The following is a 24399-nucleotide window of genomic DNA, read 5'->3' as shown; positions in this document are numbered from 1 at the left end:
GGGAAGAAGCTTGTGCACACCAGGCCTAACTGAGAAGCAGGAGGTGTGGTGTGCTCTCAGGGCCACATGGGAGCACTAGGGTTGGATGGGGGCAGAGGGAGTGAGGGAAATAGGACAAGACCCCTTGAATGGGGTTTCTGTGGGAAGGAAGCAGTGAGCAGGAGACAGAGGTTTAGGACTGACTGGCCAGTGAGAGCAACTTCTGAGGCTCAGGGTCGAAAGGTTGCTTCTAGTTGTCCTGGGTGATAGGGTGGGTGGGTGGCTCAGACTGAAGGGCTGGATAAAGGGAGCTGTTGGGGTGTGGGCTTTGGACTGGTTGGTTCTATATGAAAGGTGCTTTGCTGGTGGGTGAGTTTTCCCTACATCTAAGAATTAGCTTTCCCTGGGAGGCGTGGTCCATCTCGTCAGCAAAGCCACACATGTCAAAGCATCAAACACAGAACTAGAAATCATGGACATTCTAGGGAATGAGTTTATGCCTTTCTAACCAACATCCTGGTTTGGACCTTGGGATTCCCAAGTGCTTAAGGTCAACCATCATCCTCTCTTGAGGTGACCCCCTCCCCAATGCATATCTCTTGAGACCCCAACTTACCCTTTTCTTTTCCTCAGTCACCTTCATCCCCCAGTTCATGGCCGGGGATGTTTGGTTACTGGCAAAAGCACCTGAGCACCGACAAGCTAATCCATAGGACATCTTCCTAGAATCGGTAATGGTATCAAGAAATCTCATTAAGGTTCCTCTTTACTTTGCTCTTAATTACATTTCATATTCTACAAACATAGCCAGTTGATGTCAGTACCTAGTCATTCTCTTAGCTGTACTTTTATAATTTGTTAAAATAAGTGTGGTGAAAGTAGACTTTCCTTCCAGAGACTTCCTCCTCATTTAACTTCAAAGCTCAGAGTTCCAACGTCCTTTACACTTACAAGGTCATTCTGTCACCGAGAAGCAACCCTAAGACATTAAAAACGTGACTTAACAACCACAAAAACAAACAAAAAAACCATAAACACTACATATTGATCAAATGAAAAAAAATGGCAGGAAAATTTTTGAGAGTTTTGAAACTCTCAAAACACAAGTATGAAGAGAAACCGGTGCTAACAGCATAGATTTACCTTCGAGTAGAAACTACTTAATTTCTGGAAAGAAATTTGCAGCACAAGAATCAAAAAATACATGTGGTTGAAAGTCTAGAAGGACTTTCTGTCACCTTTAAAAAAATGCCATGATATCAAGGAATTTGGGGCCTGGGAGAGTTCAAAAATGTGTGCTTGGTGGTGACTCCACAGAAGGACTGGAACGTGGGCAAAAAGTCCAGTTTTCTGAGCTGTTCACGCAGCGTCTCAGCGCCCAGCCTGGACTGCTCTTTGCTTTAAAGCACCGCGACGCCTCATCCGATATTTGCGTGTGTGTGACATGTCGGCTCAAACACCTTCTCGCAGCCAGTGTTGTATGATTAAAAGACATGGCACGCATATATCTCGTGAGTACCGCAAGGACCCACGTGACGACAGACCTTTCCCGGTGTCTTCCAGTCTGTCTGTCATGGGGAGCGACGGTGCCAGGATGGGTAGAATGCATTCCACCTCCCTTCAGGTGCAGAGGTCCATTGCCGTGGCCACCGTGAGCCACCTCATCCCCACCTTTGACTTGAGGGATGGATTTGTCATCATTTATCTCCAGCTTAACCCCATCTTCTTACCGTGATCAGGAGTAAAGTCCTCTCCCCAACCCTCTCTGACGACTTAGCAATGAGCACCCTGGGCTCCCACCGATGACCACCGTGTCCATGCCAGACACCGTCCTCCTCAGCTCATCCTCACAACAGCTATCGTCTCTGCTGAGACGGATAGAAATAAAAGTGGAAAATGAGGGGACCCAAACCTACAGAGGTAGTGGTGGAAGCCCTGGGCTCGTTCTCCCGTGTGCCTACCTCCTTCAGGGGCTCGTCCCAGTCTCCTAAAACAAGAACCAGAAGAGTTAGATTAGTAACTGGCAGATTCTAATCCCAAAACCCCTCATCCTGGGAGCTCGGTTGTTGACAAATCAAGGCTCAAATGATTGCTCACCACTTGTGTTCTCTGTTTTATCCAAATTAAAAAAAACCTCTCTCTCTAATGAGCCACCCACGAGTATCTGTTTCTATTGACTCAAACTGTTATTTCGTCTCTCTCCCAAAACCAAATTTGGAAAACACTTGGTGTTTTGCAGAAAGTTGTTCCTTCCTCAAGACATTTGGTAGAGACGCTCTTGGGTTTTCATGCTACTTTTCACAGCTCCTTCCATCTCCTCGGGGATGCCGGAGACCCTTTCTTCTGCTGAGGTCTTAAAAGCGCTAGCTTGAAGCACATATCCATTTCCTTTAAAAGAGAAGATATTTCTACAAAAATACGATTGCATAGAACGCCACTGTGAGAGCCATGTGAATGAAGAATTGTGGAGAAATAACAAAGCTTTCCGTGAGAGCTGGGGTTCTTTACTCAGACCCCTCCAGGTCTCACTTGCACAGCGTGTGGACAAAAGAAAAACATGACAGTCTCGTGCTCCGTGTTTGCTTCCATCTTGCAAGGAACAGGGATGTGTTTGGGCCACCTGGGGTGATGGTGGTGATGCAGGGAGAAGCAAGACCTTGTGGGAGGGGACAAGCATGTGTGTTCAGGAACAGCAAGGGCTGGAATCGTGTCCGTGGAAATGTAGCCTGGCTGCTCCTTTCTGGGAGTCAGAGATGGGGTCGAGTCTGTGTCAGCTGTTTCTCCACCACCAATAACCTGAGGTTTAAGAGATGGATATCCAGCCCCCAGCCCCCAGAAACTGGAGTTTTGCAAACTTCTCAGGCAATTCTGGTGACAGTTGCAGGCTGGGCTTGCTATGTGGACGCTCACTACCGGGTGTGGCCAGGCAAACCTGCAACGGCTTGTGGTCCCTAGAGCTTGTCAGAAATTAGTCCCGGGGTCCACCCAGGGGTGCCAGATCAAAGTCAGTGTTTTGCAGATTCCCCTGTGAGAGGTAAACCACAAAGCTTGGAGGAGCACAGGTCTAGGGTTTTGCCCCACATAGCTTTGCTAACTCCAGGGCTTTGGATCTGTTTCCTTGCCCTCCCGCAGTGGCAGGCATGTTTCTTACGGTCTCTAGAACTAGCTAGCTTTGTGGCGACCATCTCTGCTTCCTTCCCTGCTCTGCGGTGCAAACTGTCTGCAGGTGTTGAATGCAAATTGACCTGCTACCTATCTCCTGAGTCCTGCACACCCCCCTTCCACCCAGTTCTAACTGATCCTGCTAAACAGAGCCACTTACACCAGCTGGGCAGAGTTGCCTCAGGCCCAGGACAGCTGGCCAGATACGGAGGCGATTCTCCACGTCTCACCCGCTGTGGCTGGATTTGAAGACAGCCAGTGTTGGAGGTCATCTTTCTTCAGGAGGCACTATGGTCCAGGCAGGTATCCACAGACACCTCTCCTCTCTAATCCCTTCTTGCAGCTGTCATCTTTGGAAATTACCATCGTGCCTAACTTTGGTCAAGTCAGACCTTACAATGTGTGGTCTTTACTTAGCCACGAGATGCCAGATGCTAACGATGGTGGGAGGGAGGTGGGTGTTGATGAATCAGGCCTCTGAGGTTAAATGGCTCCTCCTGGGGGAACAGGCTCCAGAGTGAAGTTAAAGTAGCCTGGGAGCAAAGCCTAATGAACTCTAATGAAGGTCAGGAAAAGAAGGCATGAATAGAAGGTGCTGCTTTGTGACAAAAGGAAATTGTCAAAGTGTGCCTACATCTTTCTTTAGACAACTGTAACTTATATAAAGATGACCGTGGTGCCCTCTGGGGAAAACCATCAGATGTTAAGAATTTGCAAGAGGCTACTGTCAGGTTGGGTTTCCTGCACCCACCCTGCTGCTCACGGCCAATTCGAATCCCAGACTCAAAAGGATACTGGATTGTGGATCCTGAGTTCGTGTCCTGACAACGAATAATTGAAGATGCCAGACCAGGAGTTAAGAGTAAAGCAACAGCAAGGATTATTGAAAACATGGCAAAGCTCCATGTTTTCCTCTCCACAGGACAAGTCTAGTGAAAAGAGCCAAGCCGTGGTTTAGCTGGAGTCTAGGAGAGATTCAGGGTTCTGCCTACTTAGATCTAACTATTCTGCCTTGAAACTGCATTGGTGATTGGTCAGCACCTAGTCAATTCCTCACTGAACCCGGCCACCTGTCCTCCCCATCTTATCACAGCCAGGAAAGTCTGGTCAGCTCGTCCTGGGGTTGGGACCCACTAGCTACATCTTGCATCTGCCTTTTGTTATTTTGGTGAGAGGCTTGTGATTTTTCTGAGAAGGGCATTGCTCCCCAAGTCTGTTTATATGTCTGGTTTTAAAATGTCTCCCTCATCCAAAATGGAGTCACCTCTGCCATTGCTTCCTTCACAATAGCATTTCTTCTGACAGCTCCGGTCTTCCACAGCCAGGTGTTGGAGTCCTGCCCAATGTCTGATGGCTGTCAGAGGTTAGCCATCCGTGACGGTTCATTTCATGTACCAAGTTGGTGGTGCAATGGCTCCCAGCAGTTTGGTCGGTGTTGCTGCAAAGGTGTTTTTAAAATGTGATTAACGTTTGAATCAGTAGACTTGGAGCAAAGCAGACCGTGTCCATCATCAGACAGTGGTCTTCAGAGAAAAGGATTAGGTACTGTCTTCTTGACCCTCCATGGACACCTGAAACCTGGGGTGGTCCCAAACCCCATACCCACTGTTTTTATCTTGTACACATGTATTTATGATGAAGTTTGATTTACAAATTATTCACAGTGAGAAGTTAACAATAACTTATAATAAAATCGAGCAGTTAGAAAAAATATACTGTAATAAAAGTATCTTCTTGTCCTGACTAGCCTTTCTGTGATGATGTAAGCTATCAAACCCAACTCCAGTTGACTCCAAAACTGTGGCTAAGGGGAGACGGCTGAGCTTGGGTTTTGGCTCTGGAGACCTCTGTTCTAAGGGGAAGGGGACAGGCGACTTGAAGGTCTTTCAGAGAGGGTGTCAATGTTTTGCTTTTTGTAGGGAAAAGCAGGGACAGCTTTTCCTGAGTCAGCTCAAATCATTTTGTCGCCAGCACTGGTTGGTCACTATCATCCCCACAGCAAGGACTGTTCCAAACCCTGCAGACCCATTACACAAAGCAAAGGACCTCGGCTGTTCTGAGCCCTACCTGAGATGATTTACTGTAGGTGTCATGAAGTGTCATTGTCTTCATAAATATGGCACAGGTCCCTTGCCATGGGGAAACTTGTAATCAATCAGTCATTTCAAATCCACCTACAGAGGGCTGGGGGCATGGCTCAAGTGGTAGAGTATCTGCCTAGTAAGAGCAAGGTCCTGAGTTCAAATCCCAGCCCCGTCTAAACAAAACAAAATGCCCACACACAAAAAAAAAAAACAGATAACTGATTGTTGCCTCTAATCAACCAGCAGGCATACCTAGAACACCTAGAAAAGGTCTATTTTTATTAGAAAAAATAATGTGAAAATGAAAGTTATAAACTAAACTGCAGACTATTGGTAAAATTTATACTGGAATAGTAACACTCTTTGTGTTCTCTTACTAAAGATAATCACTTTGAGGAGAAATCTGTGAGAAGAAAATAACTAATTCAGAAAAAACAAAATGCAAAGTGAAGAGAAAATCCCCCAGAAATGCACCCTGTACATCCTCAGGCATAAATACAGTTCTGACAAACAAAATGAAGACCTGACCTGGGTACAAATTGAGGTGCTCTGATCTGAATGTTTGTGTCCCCCCAAAATTCATATGTTGAAGCCTCAACCTGCAAGGTGATGGTATCTGAAGGTGGAGACTTGGGATCTAATTAGGTCATCGGGGTAGAGCCTTTGTTAATGGCCCTAGGGAGCTCCCTGTCCCTTCCACCAAGGGACACGCTCAAAACACATCACCTACACTGCAGTGGCTTGACGTGGATGTCTCAGTCTCAGAAGCTGTGAGAAGAGCATTTCTGATCAGCTGCCCAGTTTATGGGATTTTGAGATCCACCCTGCTGCAGAGTCTGCACCCCCAGCCAGTCTGGGCCAGGGGAAGCCAACCTAAACAGGACGTTCATGGTAAAATGAGTGCCTTTTTGCTGTACGGAGTCATGAGTGACATGAAATCATTAGACAAGGCCCTCCCCACACACAGGACTGTGCAAGCATCTCAGGATTCAAGCACAGCTGAACGCCTGAAGGAAGGAGCTTTAGAATTGGGGTTCCTGATTGGATTGGGGTTTTGGTATTGGGGCTCCTGGTTAGGGCTGAGGTCCACTGCTGAGTCAATAGAGGGAGGCCTTACCTACCCAGGACTGCTCTTATCCATCCTTCCACCACATGACCCATGGACCCACAAACTCCACCATCCCCATCTCTCTCATATGGGGAGCCATCTCCCCTCCACCACCCTCACCTTCCTCAGGGCTCATGAAAACAGAAGATGGCAAGGGAGCCACAGGCCTGCCTGGAACGGAAAGGGACTGGTACAGAGATGAGGGCATACCCACTGACACTGACAGCTTAGAGCTTCCACATCAATCTGTATGTGGTTTGGGAGGCCACGGGATGACTATACGAAAGAATAGTATTGGTAATTATAGGGGAAATGCACTGTGGACCGGGTGATATGAAAATACCTTCAGCAATTCAATAGTTCTCAAAATGAATGCAAATACACAAACCTTACACGCATTATTGGACATAATACAGAAACCAACTAGTCCTCGGTATCCTAAAGTAACAATATCCTAAAAATAAAGTAAAAATATCCTAAGTAACAATATGATCAATTTGATTTAAAAAGCAAAAGATATTGAACTGGGGAGCAGGAAGTGGGTATTCCATCTTGTCCTGGGAGCAGGAAGTAGGGGCTCCATCTTATCTTGGGAGCAGGAAATGGGGACTCCATCTTGTCCTGGGAGCAGGAAGTAGGGGCTCCATCTTGTCCTGGGAGCAGGAAGTAGGGGCTCCATCTTACCTTGGGAGCAGGAAATGGGGACTCCATCTTGTCCTGGGAGCAGGAAGTAGGGGCTCCATCTTATCTTGGGAGCAGGAAATGGGGACTCCATCTTGTCCTGGGAGCAGGAAGTGGGGATTCCCATCTTAGCTTTATTAACCTCTTGTCCTGGGAGGGTTAATACTCTGTTCCAAGGCTTAGTTTTCTTATTGCTGAGAGGAAAGACTGCATAAGATCATATTTTTTAAATAAAATTTTTATTAGGATATATTCATTATATATGGGGGGATTTATAGTAGCAATTCCAATTAGACTTTTATTGTACATGTTTCATTGCCCCATTGTCTCTCCCCCTCAATCCCTTCCCCACCCCACTTAAAACAATGGCAAGAGGTTTCTTAGTTCTGTTTCATATAGGTATATGAAGTCCATCTGCCATATTCCCTCACCTTAATCTCCTTCATTCACCCTCCCACTAGTGCCCCCCACACTGTACCTATTGAAACTCCTCAGAGCCCCATGATCTTACAACTCTTGTACAAGTCATGCTAAGAAAGACTGTCTCAATTACTCATCAATCTGTTTGTACTCCAGAAAGACAGTTGAATTTTTGGTGAAAATCTCTGAATAAGGGGCTACTCAATGTACAAAAGGGACATTGGACTCCCATAACTTTAGATACCTCCAAAGAAGAAGCGTGCACAAAGAGATATACTGGGAAGTGAGCAATGGACACACAAAGGCACTCTATGATAATGGTGTTCACACTGCAGCCATTACCCAGTGGATCTCAGGCCGCTGGGTCCACTCATTTGCATGCATTTGTGTACGTCTATCTACACGTGTGGAACAAGCTTCATGTTGAAACAAATAGTCCATCAATGATTTTAGGATTGTAACATTTATCATCCCTGTGTGGGTTATAAAGAAAATCACAATTGCTCTTGCAATGTTAGTTATTAAGGCAAGTGATTGTCTTGACTTTTTTTTTTACTTTTTGTTTATTTATTTATTTACTTATTATTTTGCTTAGCAATCCTTGTCTAACACACACAGAAGTAAGCAACACCCCACGAGGAGTGAGGAATTTAAATCTTGGGAAGTACGGGCAGTAGGGGATAATGTAGAAAGAAAAAAGCCATGGAGTGCAGGTTAGGAGGGCGACTTTGCATAGCAGAAAATAGCAATTTTGGGGGGAGGTGGTACTGGGGTTTGAACTCAGGGCCTCATGCTTGCTATGCAGACCTTCTACCACTTAAGATGTTCTGCCAGCCGTCAAATTGGAGGGGACATTGGGATAAGAATATTTCTCTTCCCATACATGCACGCACAAAAAAGCTATTCAACAGTGATGTCTCAAAGTGTCGGGATAAAAACCCACCTATGTATGAGAATTCCTGATTGAAGAAATCATACTTTACGGCCCTCCCACCTCAAAACTGGGAGGAACTGAATTTGCTAGGATTCTAATGAGATACTCATAAATATTATGATTCGTTCCACCTACAAAACTAGGCAGCCTGGTTCTTTTTAATGTTTGCCATGGATGGCCAGTGTGAAGACAGCATGGGGTGTGACCATGGGGTTAGCACCAGCCATGGCTCCCAGCGTCTCCCCATGGTAGATGCTGGAAGAATGGACACAGTGCAGTCAAAGGGAGCCGCCTTCAGTCGGAAGGTGGAGAGGAATTACAGAGAGAAATGAGCAGGCTTCGATGTTTACTGTGTGTTCTTCTGTCACGCTTGGGTTTCTAGATTCTTTGTGCAAAACAAAAAAATTAAGACACAAAGAGCCCACACTAAGTGAAGACGACACGAGTGCCATCTCACCTCTGCAGAACGATCACGACAGAGATGTACAGCTGCGTTTCACCCCTTCCTTCTGTGCTCTGCTTTTCCTAACTTATTATTCCCCTCATCCAGCTTCCCTTGGTCAATCATTCCCAAAAGGATTAATTTGAAACATACAGTAGAAAAAACCCAAAAAAATGACAAAATAAGAAAATAATCTCAGAGCTAAGGAAAAGCTGTACAGAAGTCCATGATATACACTAGATTTCCGAAAAGTATTTTAGGATATGGAACAGATTACTATCTTGCTTATTAATACAGCTTTTTCCTCTACAATTTTTCTTTGGTGGAATTGGGACTTGAACTCAGGGTTTCACCTTTGCAAAGCAGGTGCTCTACCATCTGAGCCACACCTCCAGTCCATTTTGCTCTGGGAATTTTAGAGATGGGGTCTCAGGAGCTATTTGCATGGACTGGCCTCAAACTGTGATCCTCCCAATCTCAGCCTCCCAAGTAACTAGGATTACAGACCAGTGTTACGATTTTATAGAGACAGAATTTGGGATGGGCATGAGGAAGGTGACTACAACCATGCCCCTAGAAGAGATTTTCTCTCAGAACTGATAGTGTAAAGGTGATTTCCCTAAAACTTGTGCCTTTGTACAAGGATGCTGGTGATTTGTTTATGTGTCAGTCCGTTTTGATGTCTGAGGCTGTGAGTTTTCTAAAGAAAAGAAGCTTATTTATCTTGTAATTCTGCAGGGTAAGAGCGGGGATCTGCTCGGCTCTGGTGAGAGCCTCACGGTGGATGGCACGTGTGACAAGGATGACCGGTACATATGCAAGAGGGATTCAGGGAGATGGCTAGTGACAACCCTGCCTTCAGAAACGAGCCAGGCCCCTGAGGCAGCCCCCATCCATGACCTTGATGGTGGAGCCCCAAGACCTACCGACCTCCCACGAGGACCCACCTCTTAAAGACCACCACAGTGGGGACTTACCTCCTAACACAGGAGCCTTGGGAGACAGACCATACCCAAGCCACTGAACCCTAGGAGAGGTCCACTTCTTTATTTTTCACAGGGAGGTTTTATGACCTTGGGGTACGGTGCTAGACAGGAATGGCCATCTCCCTGAGAACTTTACTATATTGACTTGTTTCTTGTGTCTTTAAGGACTAACCCTTTTACAGATATCAAAGCAGATGTATTTAAGGGAAGCCTGAAGCTAAATGAAATAAGATAAACTCAAAGTAGCAAACTTTCACTAAATTTCGGGATGATGCTGAGAGCGACGGTGACAATGACAGCTCTCATTTCTGTTTCCTAGTTGCCAGCCATTGTACAAAGTGCTTTTACTTACATGACTGCATTGGATTTTCAAAACAGTCCTGCAAAACAGAAATGATCAAGCCCAAAGAAGTCAAAAGACTTGAAGAGGGTCCCGGCTCTGCCTGGCATAAAACCAGAGACGAAGTAAACCACCAGAGGCATCTGCCCTCATAGGCCAGGCGCACAGGGCCCCAATTCCCTTTGGACTCAAAGCATCCCTGCCGGCCCGAGCTCGCTTCTCTCAAGCCATAAATAAATGGGGGTTTGCAGATGACTCCTTGAGCCTTGGCAGTCAAGAAAAGTGTGTCTCCTTCATTTTGCTTATCATTGGGAAGTCTGGTTAAGAGCCAGGGCCATGTGGCTTCAGAGGGCTGGGATTGCAGCTGACACTGGGGACGCTTGTCCCCAGTGCCACAGGACACATACCTCTGGGTTTGCCTGTGCTGCCCACGTGAGCAACGCCTGGTCACCGCACCCAAAAACTACTTCATTAACTTCACCATTGTCTGGACAGGCATAAGTTGACGCCATCAACAAACACGTGAGTAATTTCATAAGCCTCTGCTTTGCTCACCACCTAGAGGGTCATGGGTAATCTACCAGTGCTAGAGGGTTTTCTCCATCGACAGCCCACTTCAAAATGGCCCTTGCTCACTCTGTCACCTCTGGTGTCATTTATTGGGCGATGGTGGTGTCTGTGACGTACTTGTCCTTTGAGCCATCTAAAGTAAAAGCTACTCTGTGGTGAGAAGCAGCAGGCTCCATGTTGTAAATAGCAGATTCGAGCGACTTTCTGTACAAGGCTCTGTGGACACCGTGACTTAATTGAACGTGCTCCACTCAACAAGGTAGGAGTTTGTTTTAGTTTTCCACTGCTGTGTCACAAATTCACGGTACAGTTCTTAGCTCAAACATCCTAGCACAGTGTGACCGAGCTTTCCATTTGGGGTCTCACAAGACCATGGTGAACACCATGAATGGTGTCCTCTTCTAAGAGGACAGCTGGGTCCTCCTGGGGTGGGATACATTTCCAGATCCGTGGCTGCCATCACTGGAGCCAGGCTGAGTTCTAGAGACCACTTTCAATCTCGGCCATGTGGCCCCTTCCATCTCCAAAGTCTCCTGTCAATCCTTTTGCCATTCAATCCTTAATCACTCCGTTGGGTTGTGACAACTCTGCCATATGGCCTACACCAATCCCAAATCCCACAGTGCTCTGGTGTGGATATGGCTTGAGAGCACACGCTAGAAGCTTGGTGTAGTGACCTGGAGGTGGTGGAACTTTTAGGAGGTGGGGCCCAATGGAAGGAAATCGTGTCACTGGGAACACCGCTCTTGGTGGGGATTAGTGTTGTGCTTGAGGGACCCCGGTTAGTTCCCACAAGAACAAGTTATTGTAAAAAGAGCATTCCTGACCCCCGAATCCCCGACTTCCTGTGTCGCCCTGTGATCTGTTCTGAACACGGTCTAGCCACAGTGATATCATCTGTCATGAGGTCTTTACCCCCACCTTGGACTTCCAGCCTCCAAACTGAGCTACACAACTCTCTTTTCTTTATAAAGTACCCTGTCTCAGGCATTTTGTGACAGCCACAGAGAATAGACTATGACACAGGGATTCTACAGGGTGAGCACGCCTGTGCGGGAGACCTTACAATTCTGAAATGTTGTGTTGAGACCGGCAGGAGTGAGATAAAGACTGTTCCCACAGTAGAGGCAGGAAACAAAATCTGAGAAAGTAGGATCAGATAAATGCTATACCTCTTCCTGGTTGAAGAAACGTGAGTGTCCAAGAGTTCAGTCCTGGGTCTCTTGGTTAGAGATGACCATTGTCATCCGGATGGTTAGAGATGACCATTGTCATCCGGATGGTAAGAGATGACCATTGTCATCCGGATGGTTAGAGATGACCATTGTCATCCGGATGGTTAGAGATGACCATTGTCATCCGGATGGTTAGAGATGACCATTGTCATCCGGATGGTAAGAGATGACCATTGTCATCCGGATGGTTAGAGATGACCATTGTCATCCGGATGGTTAGAGATGACCATTGTCATCCGGATGGTAAGAGATGACCATTGTCATCCGGATGGTTAGAGATGACCATTGTCATCCGGATGGTTAGAGATGACCATTGTCATCCGGATGGTAGGTTTACCACAAGCTAACAATGAGCGATCTTCCCTGTATAAGTCAAAACGGAAAAGGCCGTGTCCATTTTTGTTTGTCTTTCCTTTGCTCTGCCCTTGCCGAGGGACGCCTTTACTCTGCCCAGTTCTAAGGACCACATGCAAGGATCAGGTGTCACAGGACAGCCCCCAGGAGCCCCGGTGGCAGCAGAGCTCTTCAGCAAATATACTAAAGGGACTGTCAATCCCAGAGAGAATTAGGGTCAGCACCATGTGACCCCCACACACCAGCAATCTCTTCCCATTATGGGTCCTATTACTAAGGAACATGGAGGTCCTTGACACTGTCCTGCACTGGCAGGACAGGTGAAGCCACGGGTGTCCTGCTAGAAAGCTGAAGTACACACCTCATTATCCACCTGTCCCTGTGCAACCACCATGGTCAGCTCCAGGCTGGCGGGCTTGGCATCTGTTTAGCCTGGAAGTGCGGTGGCCTTCAACCGGCAATTGGATTGCGGTTTCTCCCAGGAAGATACATGGGGAAGGGGTGTGGACTCCAGGTGTTCTTTCCCCGGGTCACTTCTTTGACCCAAAAAGCAGAGCGACAAGGCTGGCAACTTTGGTGGCCGTGATTATGTGATTTCAATTTATCTCAAAGCAGAGCAGGGGCTCGTTCTAACCTCCAGCTGTCCTTCAGTGAAGGTCGTACGACTGCTCTGAAATGTGCCTCTGCAGAGCTGAGGACACGAACAACAGCGTGGGGCCCGGGAATCCTTCCTGGATTAACGGTCTCCTCTTCTTTAAAGTTCCCCTGAGCTTTCTGTCAATGTCACCTAACTACTGTCACTTGACGGAAGTATTTTCATTACAAAGTAAGGTCCTGCTACGGTGTGCAATGTCCCCTATACATGCAAGGGCTGCCATTGTGATAGTAAGAAGGGGGGAGGCCTTTAAAAGTGTTTAGGCAATGAAGGGTCCTCCTTCCAAGCCCTTCAAAGGGCTTGACAGAGGGGCGGTGACCCTCCTTTTGCCCGGTCACCACACGTGGACATAGCATTCCCTCCCTGAGGAGGACTCAACTTCCAGGTGCCATCTTGGATGTTGAAAGAGGCCAGCACCTCGACCTTGGACCTCTCAGCCTCCAGGACTGAGAGAAATCAATCTGCACTCCTTAAAAATCACCCAGGCAATGATATCCTGCTGTAGCGGCACCTTCCTTAAGAATGTTTTCAATTACTTACTATGTAATTAATTAAAATTAATAATTAATAAAGGTAATTTTTTATTTTTATTAATAATTTTTAATGAAATAAGGAGAAGTTTGTCACAAGCAAAATATTTCAGTCTATATAAGTATATTTTTTAAGGTCAAAGCATTCATTTCTCAAATAAAGATTTAACATCAGTAGTAGACAAAGATGTGTTCTGACACTGTTGCAATTAATGCAGTCTGGGTCCTTGGGTGATTATAAATTAATGTAGTAAGTAAAAATGTTTCTAGAGGCATCTCTTAGCAAATGACTTGTTGTTTCATTTGATTTGCATAAAAATATCTATTAAATTGCAGGCTGAACTATTTGCTATAGCTTCATAACTGATCTAAATGTTGTTTTATAACCAGACATCTGGAATTTGATAACTTTGCACTTGAAGAATTTATTTTGAGATGGGAGTCTCCCTGTGTTACCCAGTCAGGTCTTGAACTCGGGACTGAAGCCATCCTTCTGCCTCAGCCTCCCAAGGAGCTACAGTTATAAGCGTGGCCCACCTCACATGGCTAAAAATTACTTTTTCTTTACTTTTCAAAACAAGTTTCCGATTCTGATTCTTTACTTTTCAAAACAGGTTTCCGATTCTGCTTCTAAACATGAAGAAGAAAAGGTTTTAGACCTCCGCTTGCACTCATTTCACAAAGGAAGAATTAAGAGTGTAAGAGATTGCTTACTGGATCTTAAAGCCAAGTTGCAAACGAGTCCCAGGATCACCTCTCCCCTGGCGTGCCGCACGAGAACGTTTATGAGTTCAGCAATATTTCTTGGTCTACCGATATCATCTAGAGGTCATTTTTCAGAATTAGTGTCACCTTCTCTCCCCCTCGGTCTGCTGTGTTCTCACTCTCCTGGATCTGATGATTCCTCCTCAAACCAAAAAAGCAAAATAATTTAAAAGCCAAGTAAGAATTTCAAGCCTGTGCCTTGACTCCCCTGATTGCCACTCCCTCTGGCTCTTTTTTATTTTTCAAGGTAATAAAAGCAATACTTTATTTATTGACTGTCATAATGGAACTTTAAAAAGACCCCACGGCACCTTCAGTGATTTGATCGCTGGGAACGCCTTCCAGAGCTGTGATTGCCTGTTGGAAAAGGCTGGTCGGTGGGTGCTACTTGCTAAGTAGCTCAAGCTACTTAGTGACCTTGAGATTTGACCCTTGCTGTATTCACGGCCCAGATGTCTAAGCTGCATGAAGTCCCAGCACACAAGTTGGTGTTTGATCCTCCTCGGGTAACATTCCACCATTCTCTACCACACTTCACCCGAGCCCTACCTGGAGGTCACCTTCTTCTGCCTTCCCTGGCTCTTCAAGCCCCAACCACTGTGTGTCCTTCTCGGTCTGCCTCCCCCAGACCACACCGAGAGCTCCCAGACAACAGGGACTGGGCCTCGGTCACTTTGTAAGTATAGTAGAACAGCACCGGACACCTTCCAAGACCCTCTCTGGGTTCCTGAAATCGTGGATGGGACCAGGCTATACACAAACTACCCTCTGGAAGAGTTTCATTTATAAACAAGACAGAGTGAGGGGTTACCAACAAAAGCTGGCTGGGTGGGATGCGCCTGTCGTTCCAGCTCAGGAGGTGGAGTAGAAGGAGCACTGTCTGAGGCTGGTCTGGCTAAAAGCAGTAGATCCTATAAAAAGAAAGAGAGAGAGAAGAGGAAAAAGAGAGAGAGGCAGACAGAGAGAGAGGGAGGGAGGGAGGAAGAACACGACCTTTGCTGAGTGACTGACAGTCAGCGTGGAGAAGAAATGACTCCTGTCTCCCGCAAGCAGAGCAGTGAGGTATGAGATTTTATCACACCACTCAGAATGGTGTGCAAGGAAAATTTACGAATTGCTTTTTCCTGGAATTTTCCATTTAATTTTTGCAGATCACGGTCAAAAATGGATCACTAAAGCCTTACCTAAAGAGAGACGATGGCACAGGGAGGAAGGAGCCCCTGGGCACCTGGAAAGGTAGACGCCCATTAAATCCTGGCTGAGTGAGGGAGTGAATGGACAGACGAGTGAGATGACAAAACATTCAAGGCACAAGCAGGTGCCTGTTCAGGACATCATGGGAAGTCTTTGGGAAGTGAGTAAAGAGATGGACTCAAGTGACTGTGTTTGTACTGGGTGACCCTATCTCTTGTCCACAGCTGACTCAATCAGACATGTGGCCATACAGAACCCTGCAACATATTTTGACATCAAGAATTTGCATAAGGACACCCATGTTTATTGCAACACTATTCACAGTAGCCCAGCTCTGCAAGCAGCCAAGATGCTCCACCACTGATGAAGGGATTAAGAAAATGGGGTATTTATACCCAATGGGATTTTATTCAGCCACATAGATGAATGAAGTTTTGTCATTTACAAGTGAATGGATGGAACTGAAGAACATCATCTTAAGTGATGGGTAGGGTAGGGTTAGGTTAGCCAGGCTTGGAAAGACAAAGGCCGCCATGTTTTCAGAAAACAGGTCACGCTAAGGGGAGCTCTCCTACAGAAAGGGAGGTGAAAGGAGGAAGTTAGGAAGGTGAATATGGCTGATTACTTCCTATACAAGAATGAATATAGAATTTTTAACCTGTTGGACTCACCATAAGAAGGGGACTAAGGTAGAAAGGAGAAAAATAGAGAAGATGAAGCAATTCAGGTCTAATACATATATACATGGAAACGTCACAAGGAAACTCCCCGTGTAGCTGTCTTCAACAAGCAAAATGTCTTTTCTTTTGCAAAATCAGATAACAGGAGGGCTGAACACTCCTGCCTGGGGGTGTGATTACCAATGGGAGGGGGGATGTGGGGAAAGGGCGCAGGAAGGTAAATATGATCAAACACTGTGTACACACGAACGTAGATGGAAAAAAGACACCATAGCGTTGAAACCATTTCTCGAATGGGGGGAGGATAAGGGAGAATGATGGAGGGGGTGAATCAAGTATGCTATATTTGAGACATTGTAAGAACCTTTGCAAATGCTCTAATGTATCCCCAGCCAGCACAACAATAAAATAAAGAATTTTTTTAAAAGGTAAAAAGCATAGGTGGCCACCCGCAGGCCTTAAAATAATAGTAAAAATAAAGTTAAGGAAATCCTTTTGTTAAAAAAAAAAAAAATTGCTTAAGGGGCTGGGGACTGGTGGAGTGGCTCAAGTGGCTTATGCTTGCCTCTGCTTGAGGCCCTGAGTTCAAATCCCAGCGCACCAAAAAAAAAATGAAAAAAAGAAAAAAAAAAGGATTTGCATAAGAATGCTGTGCTCCTCTATAATCCTAGCTACTCTAGAGGCAGAGATCAGGAGGATCAAATTTCCAAGCCCACCCCAGGCAAATGGTTTGCAAGACCCTCTGGAAAAAACCCAACACAAAAAAAGGGCTGAGTGGCAAAACTCTTGCCTAGCAAGCTTGAGGCCCTGAATTCAAACTGCAGTATTACCAAAAAATAAAAGAAAAAAAAAACCGAATTTATAGGAGACCCAGTCAAGATGTTATTGAATACTAAAGACCTGAGAACCAATAGAAGTGGGGCTGAGCCCAAGTCCACAGGCAAGCCGAAGTTGTAGGGAAGAGAAACTGAGGGTGTCCAGGGAGCCTCCCCACTGCAGAAAGGCCCTGGGGGGGGACCTGGAGGGTGACACCCACACTGGAGCCTCCAGAGTCCATGTGGTCCTCTGTTTACCTCTGGATGCAGGGAGTCTGCGAGACAGAGCTCCACACTTCTCGGGTCTGTGGGAAGCATTAGAAAATTCCAGGAATTCTGAACAGAAGCAGATGGAGCTCAAATGCTTTTGACTCACATCCCCTGGTAACTGAGGAGTCCCGCTGAGGAGCAGCCAGCACCTCAGGGGACCTGGAGATGGATTACAATACACAGCACCAGTCACTCATGCCTGCAAAGTGCTTAAAGAACATTCTAGTCTACAGGAAGTCCCTGTCTACCCAAAATCCCTGCTGACCTTTTGGAATTGTAACCATTGGTCCCTGGACACATTGAATTCTAGTGCTGTCATATAACCTGTCATGGACTCCAGATAAAGGTGACTTTAGTGTTCCCTCCTTACAAAAATAAGCACCTTACAGTTCACAACTGTGAACTGAGGAACGCACCAAGAAAATGTGGTTTATTGACACAATGGAATATTACTCAGCCGGAAGGAATAATGACATGTGGTTGGAAAGTAAATGGATGCAAACGGAGGACATCATGTTAAGGGAAGCTAGCCAGGCTCAGAAACACAAAGGCCGCCATGTTTTCTCTCACAGGTGGAAGGTAGGGGTGAAGGAAAGAGATTTAGGGGAGGGAATAAGGTGGCTGGAGTTCACATACCTACGTGAAATAGAACAATGAACCCTCTTGCAAATGCTTTAAGTGGGGCGGGGAGGGGTGGAGGGAGAGATGGTCTAACCAAAGTACAGTGTAAGACCATGCGGAATGGTCACAATGACCCCCTGTACAGCGAATGTGTCCTAATAAAAAACGGAAAGAGAGGAAGCACGTAGACTCCACGCCTGCTTGTTCATCGGTGCACATCCATCAAGGGGAGGCTGTACTTTGTGCCTCGCTTTGGTATACTTTGGGGCCTCACTTCCCTCTTGTGGCATCGTCCTTTCCTGTCACGAAGTCATCACTGAACTCGAAGGAAGTGTTGGCCACACCAATGGTGCTCTTTGTGACTCTTCGGTGGGCCAAGTGCTGCTGGAAGACATCTTGCTCATGGCAGCATCTTGTGGCCTCACTGTCACATGGAGGAGAACTAGAGACCTGGGCTCCTTTGGGACAGGAGCTCTCCTAGGACTTGTCACCCTCTTGCCAAATCTCCCCTCTACTTTCCCAAGTCTGATCGCAGGACAGGTGTTAGAAGTCCAGGAGCCGGGTCCAGGGGGAAGTGTGGACATGTGGACAAAAGCCGTGGGGGACACCCAGGGGCGAGCCAGCCATCTCTTCCTCCTTTAGCAAATGGTATGAGCCAAAGTTTGTATTTCACCCTAGAGTCCAATATTCTTTGAGAGCTGCCATTGGAATAAAACTGAGTTACTTCATTAATAAGAAACACTGTGGTTTTTTGTTTGGAAGTCTGGGCTTTTGTTTTACTGATACCACCTGGAGACCTAGCCTACAGTCATGAAGACATCCAAAGGAATGGATGGAAAAAGAGAAAAAAACAGTAATGTGTTTGGAAAATTACAGTAAAACAATTGCAACACTGTATGCTTTTGCTTAAAGAGAAAAGCAGCTAAAACACTAGCCACACAAAGAAACATGCAGAAAACAACGTCTGAGCATAGCAGAAGATATTTATTCTATCATTAAAACCAAGGTAAATATAATATAGGTCATAAAAATCCAGAGACTGCCAGGCACCAGTGGCTCACGCCTGTAATCCCAGCTACTGGGGAGGCTGAGATCTGGAGGATCGCAGTTTTAGAGGCCAGCCCTGGGCAAATAGTTCTAGAGACCCCATCTCCAAAACAACCAGAACAAAATGGACTGGAGGTGTGGCTCAAGCAGTAGAGTGCCTGCTTTACGAGTGCAAAGTCCTGAGTTCAAACTCCAGTACTAAAAAAAAATTCCGAGACCATAAAGGAGGTCAGGTTGTTGAGGTCAGGTAGATTTGTAAGGTGAATGGAATGATTAAAGCTTTTTGGTGTCGCTCTTGTAATGTGACTTGATAATAATTAAAATTGAAAGCTTGGGGGGGGATAGAAAGTAGGAAATCAGTCCTTAGAGGGGCCGCCCAATATTGTGAAAGTAATAAATACTGTTAAGTCAATCACTATAAAATAGTTAATTTTGTATTATGATATGACATTCACATTAATGTCATTTTTTAAAGGGTTTTTTTTTTCAGCAGTACCGGAATTTAAACTCAGGGTCTTCCACTTGCAAAGCAGATGCTCTACAGCTTCAGCCACACCCTCCAGTCCTTTTTGCACTGGTTAGTTTGGAGATGGGGGTCCAATTTTTGCCCAGCCCGGCCTGGACGACTATTCTCCCATTTTATATGCTTCCTGCTGTAGCTGGGATGGCAGGTAACACCACACCTCATTACTTCCTTTGAGATGGGGTGTCTTGAATTTTTCTGGCCTAAGCTGTCCTCAAACCATAGCTTGGACAGGCACACAAGACAGGACAAAGGACAGCAAAGCCGTGGCCCATAGCTCCTAACTGTAGGCTGTGCTCCTCTCCAGACTTGGGTCGACTGTGTTTTGCAAAAGGGTTTGAAAGACAAGCAACCCTTGGCTCAGTCACACTGACTTCCAGCAAAGTCTGGTCCTGAGATTCTGCTGCAGGAGTTTGTGACTAATGATCTTAAGACTGTCAAAAACGCCCCTTTGCGGGAAGCAGCCATGCCAAAATTTAATGAGCCAGTGTGTGCACATTAGGAAGAGCTTCTCACCTTTTGTTATGGCCTGGTAATTCCCACTTTTCCCTTCAGCGGTTCATCACAGGGTGTGAAGCGCCTTATATTTCCCAAGGACGCAGGGGTTCTGCACCCCTTTCCCCAGAGGTCCTAGAGGTCCTGTCCCCCAGCCCAGGACCCTCTGCACTCTAGCCAGCTCTCCAGGGGGCAAAAAACTGTCCCTTCCACCTGGGACACCCCTCCACCAATGTCACCCCCCCATTTCCTTCACCCCCCACTTGTGTCACCTCCTTCACCTCCTTCACCCCCACCTCCATCATGCCCCTATCTCCATCACCCCACACCAGTGTCACCCTCACCAGGGTCACCACCTGTCACCCCCACACCCATCCCCCCACACCTCTGTCACCTCCACAGCCATCCTCCACCCCCCACCTCTGTAACCCCACACCCCGGTCACCCTCCACCTCTGTCACCCCCATGACCGGAGGGCGCCCCTCCCCCACCCTCACCCCTATTTCCTGCACCCTGAAAGGCCTCAGATTTAAAGGGGCCAGCCTGTTTCTTTAAGACCAGCCATAAATCTGCGCCCGCCGCCCTCTCCAAAGCTCTCCACGGCCCGCGTCCCCTTCTGGGTCACTAAAGTCATTGAAGCCATAACGGCGCGCCATGGCAGATTACAGGACACAGCTGTCCCCACACCGTGAAAATTAAGTCATGCCATGTCAGCCAGGCCTTTCTTCTCCCTCCCGCCTCCCAGCGCCCTCCCCCCTCTCTCTTCCTCTCTCTCTCTCATTCTCTCTCCCTCCCTCTCTCTTCCTCTCTCACCTCCCCCAGGAATCCCATCTCTCTCTCTCTCTCTCTCTCTCTCTCTCTCTCTCTCTCTCTCTTCCCCACCCACATGCTCCCCCACCCCCTCCCTCTCTTTTACCTTCCCCACGTCTCCCACCCCTCTCTCTCTCTCTCTCTCTCTCTCCTTCTCCCTTCTCTCTCTCTCCCTCCCTCCCTACTTCCATGCCTTTTCCTCCCTCCCTCCCTCTCACCCCTCGCTCTGCTCCCCCACCCCCTCCCCCGCAGCCCCTCTGCCTGTCCTTCCTCTGGCCATGGCGCCTGAGAGGCAGAAGTCACCCACAGGCGTCCGCTTTGAGCCTCCGCTATTGAGACCCCGTAAATAGAGAGGATGGGCTTCCCTTTCAGAGAAGGGCGGCAGAATGGGGCCTTTTGTTCTCCGCCCCCCACCACACACACACAAGCTCACCCACATCTCCTGCCTCTGCCTCCTTCTCTCCCTCTTCTTCCTCCTCCTGCCCTCCCGCCCTCCCTCCAAGGCCTGAACCCAGCCCTGCCAGTTACTCCATGCCCAAAGCCCAGGCAGCACCCCTCCCAGTGCAGATGCTCCCTGCCCTCCACCCTGCCCTCTGCACCCCCACTGTGCAGGACACAGGCCCTCCCCCACCCCGCAGGAGCAGTGGCCAGGCGGCTGTGACCTCAGAAGTGGCTGTGACCTCAGAAGTTAAACACTCATGTGCTGCTCTTTTCTCTGGGAAGGGAGGAAAGGAAGATTGTTCCCAGCAAACCACTAACCTGGGCATCAGCACCCCATCCTTGTGCCTCCCATACATACCTGACCTCTTACTAACCTTTGTGGACCCTGGACACAGAGTAAATATTCAGACAGAGAAAAATAAACCCTGGCAATTATTCACATACAGGCCTCCCTGCTTAACAAAATTGTTAAAGCCAGCCTGGCCCTGGTGATGCATGCCTGTAATCCTAGCTATCAGGAGGATGGATAGCCCTGGCAAACAGATCAGGAGACCCTATCAGGAAAATACCCAACTCAAAAAGGGCTGGTGGAGTGGCTCAAGTGTTAGCGTGCTCAAACTTGAAACCCTGAGTTCAAACCCCTTGTGTGGGGACTCCCTCTGTCTGCTCTCCTCACCCCCTGGAGCCAACCCTTCCCTGTTAAAGGTCCAGGAATTAAATGAAGCCACTGTGTGAAGTGGACACCAGTCGGTGATGTGGACAGTGTGATCACCATCCAAGAAGACATGGGGGGCTTGCAAAGACTCAGCTGGGTGGAAACAGCTAAGAATAACCACATTTTGTAAGACCAAAACAAAACACAAGCAAAATGTTAGGTGCCTCCTAGGAAACAGCTAAACCTAGAGTGGAGTTTCACTTGGGACTTAGGACTAACCCCAAGTCCCAAAGAAGGAACTCCTAACCCACTTCTTTCTCCTTTCCCTAACCTGAAGCTTCTCTCTTCCTCATGCACCTCCTAACTGGGTCCAAAACCTTCCAAAGAGGATAAGAGAGAGTGGTTCCAGGAACCCAGACAGCCATGAGCATAAGGTGGCAAATAGTTTGAGAGACCCTATCTCAAAAAAATAAAAAAATAAAAAAAACCAAACATCACAAAATAAAGCTGCTGGAGTGTTCAAGTGGTGAGTGCCAGTCTAGCAAGTGTGAGGCCCTGAGTTCAAACCCAGTGCCACCAAAAAACATGTCTTAGAGTGGGTTCCCCTAAAGGGAGACCTGGAGGAAGGTCATGGGTATGGCAGTTTATTTGAGAACCTGACCCCAAGATGCAGAAGCGAGGGAGTGCAGAGAAGACAGGAGGAAGGCCAGTAAAAAAAGGTCAATACAGAGGCCAAGTCACTTCTGCCTAGACTGGCTGAGAAGTGTCCCAAATGCTTGCGAAATCACCCACTGGAAGAGGCAACAGCTGTCTGTAGTTGCCAGCTCTCCCTTCGGTCACAGTGTGTCCCAGGAAGTCCAGAGCTGGGCATACACCAAAGCCAGCATGGCCTGGTGACATGTTGGGAGTAGTTTCACACTAGGACGTGTTCCCAACACTTTCACCCACATCTCTAACTCCCAGTTTGTATCAGGCCCCATTCCTCTCTCTTCTACTCCCTTCCTAGTCATCACTTGGGCACCATGAAAACCAAATACAGCTGTCCTCTGGTGTCTGCAGGGACATTGGTTCTAGGACGCTCTGTGGACACCAGGTCCCTTACATAAAATGACACAATATTTGTGTCATATCAGGGACAGAAATATGGCTTCAGGGCATGTCACATTTTTTGGAGATACAGGGTGTGCTTGAGGTGGGATGGGGGATAACACAGGGGTGGAATCCAAGAAGTGGACATTATAAATTAAGCCGGCTGGTACTGAGAACAACTGGATTGCTGCCCCAACAGAGGACCCTAGGAATCTACAGGACAAGTATTTCAGAGAGACCCCAAATAGGGCACAGAAGAGCTGCAGTATGGCTCTTGCGTTTTTAGTTGGCATGGAGGGAGAGGTTGGGAAGACCACATCAACTTCAAGCCATATGGATTCCTGCAGCTCCCCAACAAAGACCCAAGTCCACCACTGGCAGCCAGTCTGGAGTGCCTGCATGCACAAAGAACCCTGAGGGACCGACTGACAGGGCAGAGCCTTGACCCGGTCAGCTTCAGTCCTCTAGGCATCTTGACCTTCCAGACTTGTGGGGGATTGGAGCTCACCCTCCAGATTCTCATCCTGAAGCCCCAGAAGGCAGGGCTCCATGGTGTGTCTGAAAAGCAATTATTCTGACAAAATAAAGAACAAAAAATCCATACCTGTGGTGATACCCTTTATCTGCACAGGTGTGATGTATTTTGCTATTGCTGACTGTCATTCCTGCTCTTTGCCAGCAAAAATCAGGATTCTATTATATTCCTAACATGTAGCATTCGCCATGTATTACTCAGTGCCTGCAAACTCCAGCCTCTTAGCGACATTAAAGCACAGTTGTAATGTCTACCGTAAATTTAAACTTGAGGAGGCATTACAGGACATCGAGCAGTAACTGTGTCACAAATGACAGATGGCACTTCCCACTGACAGGGTCCCCACCCAGAGGACAGACACATGCACCTGACTCCTGGACGCCTAGGGCGGTGGATTTTGTTCTTAAGAGAAGCTAAGCCCACTTTGTGTGTGAGTGACGCACACCTTTCAATGTCACCTTCCATTCTATTGGGAATATAACACACAGTCTCTGTCCCCCACAAGTGCCACTAAGAAATAATTTTGCAGAGGAAGTGATGGCTGTAAGAGGTTTGCTAATTCTTGAAGCTGCTCTTTATAGGAACGTAAAACTAGAGGTAATTTCTGTGGCAGAAAAATGTTTGTGCCGATGATACCGGAGACGGAGTGAATGCAAACAGCCATTTGTAAATTCAGAATTTTAACAGCTACAGTTAAAGAAACTTGTCGTTTCCATTCCTGTGAAACATCTTTCTATTACAACTCAGCCTTCTTATGTTGCTGCTCCTTACTCAAGCGCTTGGTTCACTTCAAGCTCTTCTTCCATAAATCCTGCGTGCATTTTTTGGTACTTGTAGAGAAAGGCAGCATTTTGTCACGAAAGTACACCGACAGTTACAGCAAGGCAAACTTACTAAGGACATTCTTTTCCTGGTTTTGTCAAATTGATTAAAATAGCTATACCATTTGCTCGTTATTGGGAGGTAGGACCATGGAAAG

General features: G+C 47.1%; 2 long non-coding RNA genes across 2 annotated transcripts; both read right to left on the bottom strand.

Moving 5' to 3' along the window:
* Nucleotides 1-346: 346 nt before the first annotated feature.
* LOC141415728 (uncharacterized) lies at nucleotides 347-7198 on the bottom strand. The gene is made up of 3 exons (XR_012440667.1): nucleotides 7018-7198; nucleotides 3302-4579; nucleotides 347-1966 (listed from the first exon to the last, which is right to left on the bottom strand). It is a non-coding gene; the product is annotated as an uncharacterized lncRNA (long non-coding RNA).
* Nucleotides 7199-17605: 10407 nt separating this feature from the next.
* LOC141415605 (uncharacterized) lies at nucleotides 17606-21182 on the bottom strand. Its single transcript, XR_012440607.1, has 2 exons — nucleotides 21134-21182; nucleotides 17606-18523 (listed from the first exon to the last, which is right to left on the bottom strand). It is a non-coding gene; the product is annotated as an uncharacterized lncRNA (long non-coding RNA).
* Nucleotides 21183-24399: the final 3217 nt, after the last annotated feature.

This window comes from Castor canadensis, chromosome 13, assembly GCF_047511655.1.
Source record: "Castor canadensis chromosome 13, mCasCan1.hap1v2, whole genome shotgun sequence".
Lineage (NCBI taxonomy): Eukaryota > Metazoa > Chordata > Mammalia > Rodentia > Castoridae > Castor > Castor canadensis.
The sequence above is the reverse complement of the archived record's forward strand: the minus strand, read 5'-3'. Positions and strand labels throughout refer to the sequence as shown.